Raw genomic sequence first — 13284 nt, 5'->3', positions numbered from 1 at the left:
GATAAGTGCCAAAACTGAGATGTCCATCTGAATGTCAAGGAGATTTAGTAACCAAGGAATTTTCCAAGTCTAGAATTAAGTTTAACCACAAAGAAAGGTGTTGATCCTGAAAGACACAGTCCTTGTTTCAAAAGTGATAGAAGATCTGGGACCATGTCATAAATGTAGTTTTGTGGCAAATGTTTTAACAGTAATATTAAAATGATTGAGTGATGGATTAACTGATTATGTGACTCTAAGCAACCCCATAGATTTTCCCCGTGACAATCTCTTAAAATAATAGTGACATATTACATGATTCTGTTTATACAGCGCAAGATAAAATACCTTAAACATATCCTTCCATTTTAAAATAATATTAAATTGGAAAGAATGATGAAAGGCAGTTAAGGGACTCGAAAATCACATTTAAAACTAACAGTAAAAAGTAATGAAAAAAAACGTTGTTGAGAGAAGTTGCAGGTCAAATTCTGAAAAAAATAAAAATCCAAGAGTTTTCTAGCTTTCACACCCTAAGTAGGTCTCTAAATTATCATTATATAATTACCATTACATAGTAAATCCCAAAAGGATAGGAGCAGCCTAGAAAAGCAAAAGGAACAGGGTTGCTGAATGAATTAGGCTGCTAATGTGCCAGAGAGCTTTCTCTGGGGAGAAAATGGGTTCCTGTGTTACTTTCCTTCCTCGCCCTCAAGTACTTTTGCCCAAACCAATTTATCTGGAAAGTTGGTGAGGAGAAGGATGAGGACTGATACAATGAAATATTAGACACAGTAGATATGACTTTATTTCCTCAATTCGTTGCAAAAATTAATTCATGTAATTCAGTGGTGAGTTTCAAAATTTTTTACTACCTGTTCTGTGGGTGTGGCTTGGTGGGCGTGGCATGGCTTGGTGGGCATGGCTTGGTGAGCGCGGCAAGGGAAGGATACTGTAAAATCTCCATTCCCTCCCCAATCCATGGGAAGGTTACTGCAAAATCCCCATTTCCTTCTAATCAGCTGTGATTCAGGAGGCAGAGAACAGATGGGGGTGGGGCCAGTCAGAATTTTTACTACCTGTTCTCCGAACTATTGAAAATTTCCGCTACCGGTTCTCCAGAACTAGTCAGAACCTGCTGAAACCCACCTCTGATATAATTCTGTAAATCTGTTCTGACCATCAGCCATTCTGCAGAATATCAATCACAATTTTTTTTTCTTGATTCTTCTCTTCAGGTACCTTTACCAGTCACTATCAGGAAATTAAAGTTGAGATTTCTATCCTCTCCGGCATTATTCTTTTAAGAATGCATTTCATTCACTTTTGCTGCATTCTGTTGCATACTGCATCCAGTTTTGGTCACCATGATGTAAAAAAGATGTGGAGTCTCTAGAAAGAGTGCAGAGAAGAGCAATAAAGATGATTAGGGGACTGGAAGCTAAAACATATTTTTTTAAAAAATGGTGCCTGAAACTGGGTATGTCTAGTCTGATGAAAAGAAGGACTAGTGGAGACATGATAGCAGTGTTCCAATATCTGCCACAAAGAAGAGGGAGTCAAACTATTTCCCAAAGCATCTGAGGGTAGAACAAGAAGTAATGGATGGAAACTAATCAAGGAGAGAAGCAACTTAGAACTAAGGAGAAATTTCCTGACAGAACAATTAATCAGTGGAACAACTTGCCTCCAGAAGTTGTGAATGCTCCAACACTGGAAGTTTTTAAGATGTTGGATAACCATTTGTCTGAAATGATGTAGGATTTCTTGCCTAAGCAGGGGGTTGGACTAGAAGACCTCCAAGGTCCCTTCCAACTCTGTTCTATTCTATTCTATTCTATTCTATTCTATTCACTTTCAATTCAACACAAAAATTGTCTTAAAATTGTGGCTTATTTTGAGTATTGGCGCATTTTCATCCCAGTATATAATAAGCTCTCAGCTGCGAAACCACCTGTTGTTATTTATCAAATCACTCTGCTATCTCTCAAATGCAATTCTATAAAAAACACCACAGCATTTATCAGTACTATTGCATGTTAAATATTATTGCATGCCAATTGTAGATATTATCATATACAATGCACTGATAGCTTCTCATATTTTTTCAAGCTACTTTCTGACCAGTATTATAGACTGCAGAATGACTGTGTTGTACTTAAGGATATCTTTATAATTCATAACCATATAAAGTGAAGTCTAACATCGCCTTGTGGGGATTCTCTATAATGCAGAAGGTTCTCTGGAAGACGTACAAAAATTCTTGGCAGAAGACTGACAGTGAAGATTAACATTTAAAAATTACTTTGACATTGCATGGAATACCAGGCATCAGTACATCTAGTAATGAATATCACTGGTTAGTAACTATCAAATAAAATGAAATAGAAACTTTTTGATAGCAAATATTAAACATTAAATATGGTTAGGTACAAAATTAAACCACATACGGATTTTAATATTAAAACTGTCAAGCCTGCAGATGATACCTACAAAATCCGAAACTCCAACATCTGCAAGAGAGATTTTTAAAAATAAAATAAAATTAAAAATCCACAGCTCAAACTAGGTGATTCCAGCTTCTGAATTATCTTCAAGGGACAAACAGTCATTTGTATGAGATTAATTACCAAAGCATGAAACTTTGTGAAGGTTCATCAGTTACCATCTGAAACTCAGAATGAAATATTCCCATCTTTCCAAAGTGCAAAGTTTTGTTAGATGTACCGTACTTTGCTACAATGGATAAAGATTGGGGAAATGTGCAGGGGAAATAGGTTGTACGTTATATCCCAATTATTCCAACACATGTAACAAAACACTCCGACTGCAGGATGATGGTGAACTGAATTAGAGGATTTATCATTTCACTATTTTTTTCACGTTCAGATAATTCTTTATTGAACCTTCTTTATTCTGCAGTGATAGGAGACTTTATTAAATTGGTCCACACACACCATAATGGACTTATGCTAATGGAGGGTTGTGGACACTTCTCTTGTTGGTATGATTGTTGCTCCTGTCAAAGCCCTGGCCACTGTTCGGAATCCAATATCATGCTTATATGCCCTCTCGCATAGTTGTCGATATGCTCTAGAGCCGCAGCTGATTGTTGGAGGTGAGTTATTGGCCCCAAAGGAAAGGGTGTGAAACTTGGGAGTTCTCCTGGATGAACGGCTGTCGTTTGAAGATCATTTGATGGCCGTCTCCAGGAGGGCCTTCCACCAGGTTCGCCTGGTTCGCCAGTTGCGCCCCTTCCTTGATCGGGATGCCTTATGCACAGTCACTCATGCTCTTGTCACCTCTCGCTTGGATTATTGTAATGCTCTCTACATGGGGCTCCCCTTGAGGTGCACCCGGAGGCTTCAGTTAGTCCAGAATGCAGCTGCGCAGGTGATAGAGGGAGCTCCACGTAGCTCCCATGTAACACCACTCCTGCGCAGACTGCACTGGCTGCCTGTGGTCTTTCGGGTGCACTTCAAGGTTCTGGTTACTACCTTTAAAGCGCTCCATGGCTTAGGGCCTGGGTACTTACGGGACCGCCTACTGTTACCTCATGCCTCCCACCGACCCATACGCTCACACAGAGAGGGACTTCTCAGGGTGCCGTCCGCCAAACAATGTCGGCTGGCGGCCCCCAGGGGAAGATCCTTCTCTGTGGGGGCTCCTACCCTCTGGAACGAACTTCCCCCTGGTTTACGCCAAATACCTGACCTTCGGACCTTCCACCGCGAATTGAAAACACATTTATTTATTCGTGTGGGGCTGGCTTAAATTTTTGTGGGTTTTAACTTTATATTATGAATTTTAATGGGTTTTTAGAATTTTAAATGTTTTAAAATCTTAGGTCAATTGTGTAATAAGTTTTTTAATTCTTGTTTTAATTTTATATTGTATTGTTTGTTTTTATTTTGGCTGTACACCGCCCTGAGTCCTTCGGGAGAAGGACGGTATAGAAATCGAATTAATAATAATAATAATAATAATAATAATAATAATAATAATAATAATAATAATAATAATAATAATAATAACAACAACAACAACAACAACAACAACAACAACAACAGGGGTGTCAGACTTGCATTGTCACCACGTCATCACGTGATATATCTTTTTCCCCCTTCACTAAACCAGGCCTAGGCATGGCCAGCGGGTGAAGAATCCTGCTCGCAGGCTGCAGGTTTGACAGCCCTGCTCTAGAACCATGAAATGGGATAATACTTCAAGTGGAGAACACTAATTCCAAGTCTGATTGAATCCAGATAGGAGTTTATTCTTGAGCCTCCTTTGTGATTCTGAGGATGGAAAAAAAATCTCTTTCCTGTTTTCTTGGTACCTTGTTCAGTGGGGTTATTCTAATGGGGAGACAGTTGTTGCCGCTTGGTCAAGAGAAAGAAATAGGTATACCCGTGCAGAGACCTTTGACTCATTTGCAAGTCATTTTGATATTAATGACTGTCAAAATTTATCATTTTGTCAGTCATGAGTTAGAGTCTGTGGTTAATATAATACTGATAATGGAACTACCATCAACCACCTTCTCTACATGGATGACATCAAGGTGTATGCAATGAATGAACAAGATTTCAACTCGCTGATACACCTGACAAAGATTTACAGTGAGGACATCAGGATGTCATTTGGACTAAAGCAATGTAGCTAGATGGTAGTCAAGAGAGGCAAAGCAGTTAAGACTGATGGGATGGAACTACCAGAGGGTCACATAGTGGACATACAGACCAGTTACAAGTACCTTGGTATCCCACAGTCACATTGGAACCATGAGGAGGAGGAGGCAAAGAAAACAGCAACATCCAAGTACCACCAAAGGATCTGACAGGTCCTGACGAGCCAACTCAATAGATAAAGATCCATGTCACCATGTTTGCTCTGCCAGTCATCAGATGCCCTGCTGAAATAGTGAGCTGGCCAAAGAAGGACATGAAATCCACCAATGTGAAGACTCAGAATAAGTCCTCACAATGTATTGAGGTTTCCACCTTAAGCCCTGAGACTGTACACCAGCTGGAAAGAGGGCTGTTGGGACCTGGTGAGTGTCAAAGCTACTCTTGTGGATGAAACCCAGAGCATCCAGGAGTACTTCAGTAATATGGCATCCAAATATGAGCTGCTGAGAGAATACCTGAGGCAGCAGCAGAAGTGGGAAAAAGATCAAGCAGAAGAAGTGACATGGCAAGAGGTGGTAGATATTGAGAAATCCTATCAGTGGCTGGAAAGGGCTTCCTGACTAAAATGTCAGCAATGAGGCGTTGGTTGTAGCAGCTACAAGAGCAAGCACTAAGCACCAGATTCATAAAAGCAGGGATCTACCATACTAGACAGAACCTGAAGTGCATACTATGCAGAGAAGCCTCAGAGATAGTCCAATACACAGTGCAAAAGGGTTTTTTATTTATTTTATATATATCCTGGAGATACATGCTGAATTAATTCTGTGTTTGATCCCTGCTCTTTGTGGTTAGTTACTTATGGGAATGGGATATCTGCTCAAAAAGTTACAAAGTCCTCCTTTAAAAAGGGGTGAAATCAGCCTTTTTAAGAAGGGAATAATTGACCCATTCCTGAAAAAAATCCTAATTTGTAAGATGAAACAACTGAAAGTCAATTATTAGCATATTTAATAATTAGTAAATAAATAGTAAATATTTATAATAAATAGTGAATTAATTAATAAATTAATAATAATTAATTTATTATCACATTTGCCTTGTTTAATATGCCCTATTAAACAAGGCAAATGAGCATGTGGTTTTCTTTTCTTGGTCAATTTCAATTCATTTTATAGGTATGCCTTTGGAAACATCTTATGGGATGAGCTATTACAGGAGACGGATGGGTGATGGGACTTTATTCCCTTTCCCTTCCCTTCCCTTCCCTTCCCTTCTATTATATTCTATTTTATTCTATTCTATTCTTCTCCTGAAACTCTCAGGGACTTTAATATTCCAGATGGATCAATGTACCTTTTCTAAGTCTGTTTGTCTTGAAATACCGGGGTATATAACTTTAGCAGCTTGTCTTTTATACAGCCAGCTGATCCCAGAGGGTGGCCCTGGCATTTTTTTTTTCTTTTCTGCCCCATCATAGCTGTGCTGTGGAGTTCTTCAGGGCTCTATTATATTCCCTTGAGCACATGAAATCACCGGTTGGGGGGACTGTAGTATCAGGTGAGATGGGCTGAGCTGCCACGAAATGCAGGTGACAGCCAGTTTTATCTGTCTTTTGATATAAGATTGAAATTCAGTGGATAGAAAGAGCTGTGCGTATCTATGCTGACTGGAAAGAATGATGAGTTATCAAGGAAATAAATAAAATGAAAACAGATTTCTAAGCTTCTCTGTTACCGCTCTCCAGGCAGCATCTGGAGCTCACAAACAGCACACGTGAGGAGTGAAAGCTTTATTCCCTGATATTAGTCTTTTTCCCTTAGTGCTTCTAGGTGGAATGTAGAACACTTATGCGTGTTTGAAATTCTGACTTTAATTATAGTGCAATCTTGCTGTGATGGGGAAAAGAACCAGACAGTGATGCCCCGATCTTTCTCCTCTTTTTGAAGGCTGACTGCCTAAGTTTGGAATGTAATGTCACTACTGACAACACCTTTGCATTTCTAAGTTCCTTTTTTCTGATAGCTTCAAAATACCAACAAAAGAAACTTGCCTGTCATGAAATGTGAATGTTCTGCAAGATGCAGAAGACACAGGCATAATAGAAGAGGGCACGCCAGATTTATTTCTGCCGTGTCACTTCTGCGGATTCAGGTTCAGACAATTTCTCATAGGTTGCTTTGTCCTTCTTTCCTATTCTTCACTATATCGTTTCTCTTCTGTATGCTTCTCCCCCACCCCTCTTCCCTCGGGACTCTTCTTGCACTTTGCTAAAATGAAATATTCTTTGTCATTCTTACGGCACTCTCTGTCCCCAATGTGTTTGCTGAAATTTTCACTGAAATTGCAGCTGAGGATGAAAAAAACACCCTTCCACCCCCCTTTTAGATGGAGACTATATGTGCGTGTACAATATGTATGTACAAACATTTGGGAGACAAATTTGTAGTATCCTGATTATTCTTTTCCTGCTCCCATCTTCCTGCATTCACCTGTGGAAAAGGTTAGGGTGGGCACTGTCTCCCTCTCAACGAAGATGCAAAACAACAACAACAACAACAACAAATTGTCTTGTTCTGTTATTCTGCAGAGCATCTGTTGGGTAAAGATCGAAAGATAGATGCATGAGGGAAATTAACTTCAAAACTAAAAGACCAACTGACCCGATTCCATACAGAATAGAATAGAATAGAATAGAATAGAATAGAATAGAATAGAATAGAATAGAATAGAATAGAATAGAATAGAATAGACGAGACGAGACGAGACGAGAAGAGAAGAGAAGAGAAGAGAATTTTTATTGGCCAAGTGTGATTGGAAACACAAGGAATTTGTCTTGGTGCATACACTCTCAGTGTACATAAAAGAAAAGATACCTTCATCAAGGGACAACATTTATCACACAAATGATGGTCATAGGGTACAAATTTAACACTTAATGATACAACACTTAATGATAATAATAGGGTGCAAATAAGCAATCAGGAACAATCAATATCAATATAAATCATAAAAATTACCAGCAACAAAGTCACAATCACAGTCATAAGTGGAAAGAGATTGGTGATGGGAATGATGAGAAGATTAATAGTAGTGCAGATATTCTTATGATTCAAGACTTCCATTCATCTATTAATGCTGCTTGACCTGGAAATCATTTCTCACACCCTGTAGAAACATAATGGGGAATATGAATAGTTTGGAATTACTAAAAAAAGAAAACTTCACTAGAGAGGATCTCATTCAAACATGAACTTTCAGTCTCTTTCACCCTCTTTGTAATTTTTGCAAAGGACTGCAGAGAAGCTTGAGTTTTGGATTAAAAGTACTGTATTTGAGTTATGGACTAACCTGGGAGGAGTGTCCATTAAGCCAGAATCCCTGTTAAATCTGAATAGGATTTTATATGTGTATCAAATGCTCATTTAAAACATATAACATGCAGATGCATACAAACCTATTCACTATTTTACAAAGGTATAATGGTGAATAGGATTGCATGCATCTGCATTTTATATATTTTACATGAGTATTTTATACACATATAAATGGTGAATAAGATAGAAGCATACAATATTCAGACAGAATTTTGTCCATTGGTCCAGAGACCATTAAATAATGTTCCATTAAATCAAGAGTATATAGTAATGAACCTCTAAAATTATGTAATGTAACATGTTCCAGTTTTTCTTCTTGAAAATCTGGTGACCTTGCATTATCACAACATTACCAAAGTGTAATGTTACATCCCTACTTCAATGGCCTGGGAGTTAAGTGAAGCTATCATACTGATAGATTCTATTTATTTTATCCTACAACCATTGAACACCAAGAACTGGGTGGTTCCAAAAGCTAATGCATAGTACATAGTCAACTAAAATGCAAAGATCCATGAGGTCAGTTCTTAGTAGAGGACTTGAACCCATAGAATAGCATTGGACTACATATGTCTGACGAATCCCAAATCAAGTTTATTTATTTATTTATTTGTTTATTTATTTATTTTGTCACAACATTATATATAAGCATAAGCATGAAAGTAACTATATAATATATAAGCATATATATATATAAGCATAAGCATGCAATAACTATATTAATTGGATATAATGAAAGAAAACAATAGGACAGGAACGGTAGGCACATTTGTGCTCTTATGCACACCCCTTATAATCCTTTTAGGAACGGGGTGAGGTCAATAGAAGACAGTTTTTGGTTAAAGCTTTGGGGATTTTGAGAAGAGACCACAGAGTCAGATAGTGTGTTCCAAGCATTAACAACTCTGTTACAGAAGTCATATTTTCTGCAATCAAGATTGAAGCGGTTAACATTAAGTGAAGCTAATCATGCATCATCTGCCTTCTGTGGGTTTATGTCAGTACCCTTAATAAGTCATTGAGACACGCTAGGGACAAGAATGAGTCCGAAATGATAAATTACTTGCAACCGTCTGGATTTACTAAACAATAGCCCCAGTGCTTTTGAGCCCACGTAAGAAGTTTGTTAGTAAAATAGGTTTGAGAAAGATTCACAGATATATTGTGTCATAATAACTTTCTTGTCCATCTCTGACATTTCTCCATTTTTTCCTGTGCCTTAAAATCTCAAACTTAATTTGATAGCTGATGGAAGCTCTTGGAAGAATTCATTCTTATGATGACTTATTAGTTCTTACTGTCACTGATTATTACATTGCTTATTTCTTCTTCTTGCTGCCAAATGTGGCTGGTTTCTCAGAAATGCCACCAAGAACTAGGACTTTATCAGCAATTTGCCTCAGGTCATGGGATGTTTCGCTAATGATTATGCCCAGCAGCTATTTCTGAAACTGACTGTGACATGCTTTTGAAAGTCCAGATGTGCTCATAGGGCTAAAGATGTTGCCTGTTCACAGCCTTATCTATTGAACACTGCCTGCCTAGGAGTTCAGTGTTCAAAATGTTTGGAACTGGGTTCAGCACACAGATTCTGCTTACTTTATTTTCTGTTGATTCCATACACATTTATTCAATGGCCCTGGAAGATATAAATTCCATGGATTAATTTTTAAAGTTGTGTTTTAATCTCCTTTGAAAAATGTATGAATGCATTATTTAGTAGGCTGCGACAAGCAGCTGTGCCAGGTGCAAGCATCATAGATTACAACAGAACTACTCTTCTGTGTACACTTTTAAGAACTTTTTCCAAATAAGTATTTCTTTACAACTTGGAGCCAACATTAGAGTAAGCAGCATTTCAATGTAATAAATTCAAGAGAAGATTGTTGCATTGCTTGCTTTTTTGCAGGTTTGCCTTTTAAATACGGTTTGCAGCAGGGGATCTACTCTTGACTAAAGAGAGATTTATTTCTATTGAGATTTAATAGGAGAATGCTGCTTTTTGACCAAGAGTTACATTTTGCTGGCATGCTGGAGACTAGGTTCCAAAATATACCCAAGAACAGGAACAAAACGTGAATGGAACCAATACAAAAAACCCTACATTCGATTCAATGAAAAGCAAAGCTGGTAATGGATCTAAAAAACCTTGGCTGATCTCAAAAAAGCAAAGCATGGTTGATCCTGTTAATACAGTACTTGGATAGGAACCACTAGGATATCCAAGGATATCCAAGGTTTTTAGATCCACTTTAGGTTAGACAAGGAATACAATAATAAAATCGTAGAGGGATAAGGCTGGAAGAGAGTTTAGAGATCTTTTAATTCAACCGCCTGGCCATAGTAGGAATCCACACACCAGCCCAAAGAAATGGCTCCCCAGTCCTTCCTTAAAAATCTTTAGAAACGAGAGTTCACAACTGTGGAAGGGAGGCTGTGCCACTTTTTAATAGCTCTCACCATCATGAAATTCTTGGGAGCTATGGAGAAGCAATCCATGGATGACATCCCGGAAGGCAAAGGCATTCTACTTCCCTGTTATTGCCAAGAAATTAGCACAAATACACGAACATTATCCCCAGGAACTGAACATAGTGCTATATATTTAATATTACTCTGAGTGTGTAATAATTAATTTTTACTCTCATAAATATTGACCCCTTTTGGAAGCCAAGGCATTCAAAGCTTTTGGTAATTACATCAGGCATTAGAAATGGCAAATGTTAATTCCTCTTGTTTTATTTATTTATTTTGTCTGTGCCAGTCAGTCTTGATTCCTGGAGACTCTCTGGACAAAGTCTCCACAGTTTTCTAGTGAAGATTTCAGAAGTGGTTTGCCATTGCCTCAGGGGTGAAATCTAAATTTTTCCCTACCGGTTCTGTGGGCATGACTTAATTGGTGGGTGTGGCTTGGTGGTCAGATGACTGGGTGGGCGTGGCCTATAACAATAAATAATAAAATAAACGAAGTATACAAAACAATAAGAGGTACCAAAAACCAACTTTCACACTTTACACACACACAACACAACTGACTCACACACAATGTAAAAGCAGCTGCACTTCACCCAAAATGGCTCCTGCAACAAGCAGGAACCTCACACTTTCATACTTTACATACACACAACACAACACAACACAACACAACTGACTCATACACACATACACACACACACACAATGCCACATACAGCTTTGTGAGATTTTGTGTGTTTGTGTGGTTAGAATGAAACACTACAGAAACACACCAAATCTCAGAAAGCTGCACAAATATTTTATTATTTTATTTTATTTATATTTTTTAGATCAGGGGTCTCCAACCTTAGTAACTTTAAGGTTTGTGGACTTCAACTCCCAGAGTTCCTCAGCCAGCAAAGCAGACAGATTGAGTTGCTCACTGAGGAAATGGATTGCAGGCAAGCAGATTCAGTTGTTAGCTGATGCAACTGAGGTAAAGCATGGCTTTGCCAGCCCGAAAGAAGCAGCAATAAGGTAAGTGGGGGAGGGGGCAATTGGGTGGGCATGGGTGGGGTCTCTTGTAAGAGGTTATTTAAAAAATGATTTTAAAAGCCTGTGATGATCAGGAATCTCATCTGGGATCACCAGAGGAAAAAAAGATTTTAAAAGGCTTCTCTGATGATCCCAGCTGAAGTTGCCTCATCGAACAGAACCTCTTAAAAGGATTGTTTTAACAAGCTCTTCAGCTGAAGAGCTTGTAGAAAACATGTTTTTTAAGGTTCTGGTGATGAGGAACTCAGCTGGGATCGCCAGAGGAGCCTTTTAAAACCTTTTTTTACAACCTCTTCAGCTGAAGAGGTTGTTAAAAAGAAGAGTTTAAAGGGTTCTGACGATCCCAGCTGAGCCGCGGGATCATCAAAGGCTTTTTTTTTACTTTTAAAGGCATTTTTTCGGCTGAAGAAAAGATGCTTTTAAAAGTAAAAAAAAAAAACCTCTGATGATGGCGGGGCTCAACAGGGGCAGGGGGTGGGGCCAGGGATTTTTGCTACTGGTTCTCTGAACCATCCGCTGCCATCGCTACCGGATCAGGCAAGCCGGTCTGAACTGGGAGCATTTCACCCCTGCATTGCCTCCTTTCTTTGGCTGAGAGAGAGTGACAGCCCCAAGATCACAGAGCTGGCATTATGCCTCAGATAGGACTCAGAGTCTCCCAGCTTTTAGCTTGGCACCTTGACCATTACTGGCTCTCTTCTGGTTATAATTTTATGTTTATGTGCATCTACAGGAATGAGCAGGAGAGTTCCCGTGAGTGGAAGAAAAGGCAACATAGTCCAGAATTGGAGGCTCTGGGAAGGAAGCAGTGGTGAAATCCTCCACGGATTCCACTGGTTCACTGCCCGCACATGCACAGTGCATGCCAAACAAGTGCTGCACGCGCACCTGCACAACACACACCAAAAGCATGCTGCGCACACATGCGCAGTGCACCAAATATGCGCTTCATGCGGAAAAGAAGACTTCACTAGGTAAGTAGACAGCGAGGGGGGGAACAGCTGTGCTGCGTGATTTAGCTTAGCTAGAAAGCAGGATTTCCTGCTTTCTAGCAAATATAAACTGCGTGGCACAGCTGATAGTCAGAAATACTGGTTCAAATGAACCCGTAACTTTTTCTAACTACCAGTTCGCCTGAACCGGTATCTTTTTTTTGCTACTGGTCTGGGCAAACTGGTAGTTTTTTAGCTACTGGTTCAACCAAACCCGTAGCTTCTTTTCACTACAGGTTCACCCGAACCGGTAGTTTTTTAACTGCCGGTAGTTTTTTAACTACCGGTAGTTTTTTAACTACCGGTTCAACCGAACCAGTAGTTTTTTTTTACTACCGTTTCACCTGAACCAGTAGTTTTTATCACTACCGGTTTGCCTGAACTGGCCCGAACCGGTAGCATTTCACCCTGGGAAGAAAGGAAGAAAACATTTCAAAGAGATTCTGCCTTAATTGGTTTGCTGTAAGTCTGCCTAAAACTTAATTTACAGATTTCAAGATTATGACTCGCATTAAAGATCTCTTTCTGAAATCTGTGTGGTTCTTACTTCTTGCTATATGGGGCTTGGAAATGTTAGAGGAAGACAGTTCATCAAATTATGATAACAGAAAATAAGAAGCAATTATACCATTATCCCTTGTGCAGTGATGGAGGATTTATACCAAAGGGGAGCACAAATATTCTGCAGATTGCTAGCTAGCTAAAGAACAAGAAGCAGAGGACAGGAATAAATGTGCAGCTTTCAAAATGTGAAGAAGGGAATACGTTGCCACTAGCAGGATCCTGCTGTTAGGTG

The 13284-nt window shown here is 39.1% G+C and overlaps 1 long non-coding RNA gene across 1 annotated transcript in view; it reads right to left on the bottom strand.

The window, feature by feature from the left end:
• Window positions 1-326: 326 nt before the first annotated feature.
• Window positions 327-13284, bottom strand: part of LOC131197497 (uncharacterized) — a 31424-nt gene continuing 18466 nt past the window's right edge. Inside the window, exons 2-3 of the long non-coding RNA XR_009154963.1 lie at window positions 7631-7778; window positions 327-1371 (exon numbers count right to left, since the gene is read on the bottom strand). This is a non-coding gene — a long non-coding RNA (uncharacterized LOC131197497). The remainder of the gene's footprint in view (window positions 1372-7630; window positions 7779-13284) is intronic.

This window comes from Ahaetulla prasina, chromosome 1 (genome assembly GCF_028640845.1).
Source record: "Ahaetulla prasina isolate Xishuangbanna chromosome 1, ASM2864084v1, whole genome shotgun sequence".
Taxonomy (NCBI): Eukaryota; Metazoa; Chordata; class Lepidosauria; order Squamata; family Colubridae; genus Ahaetulla; species Ahaetulla prasina.
The sequence above is the reverse complement of the archived record's forward strand: the minus strand, read 5'-3'. Positions and strand labels throughout refer to the sequence as shown.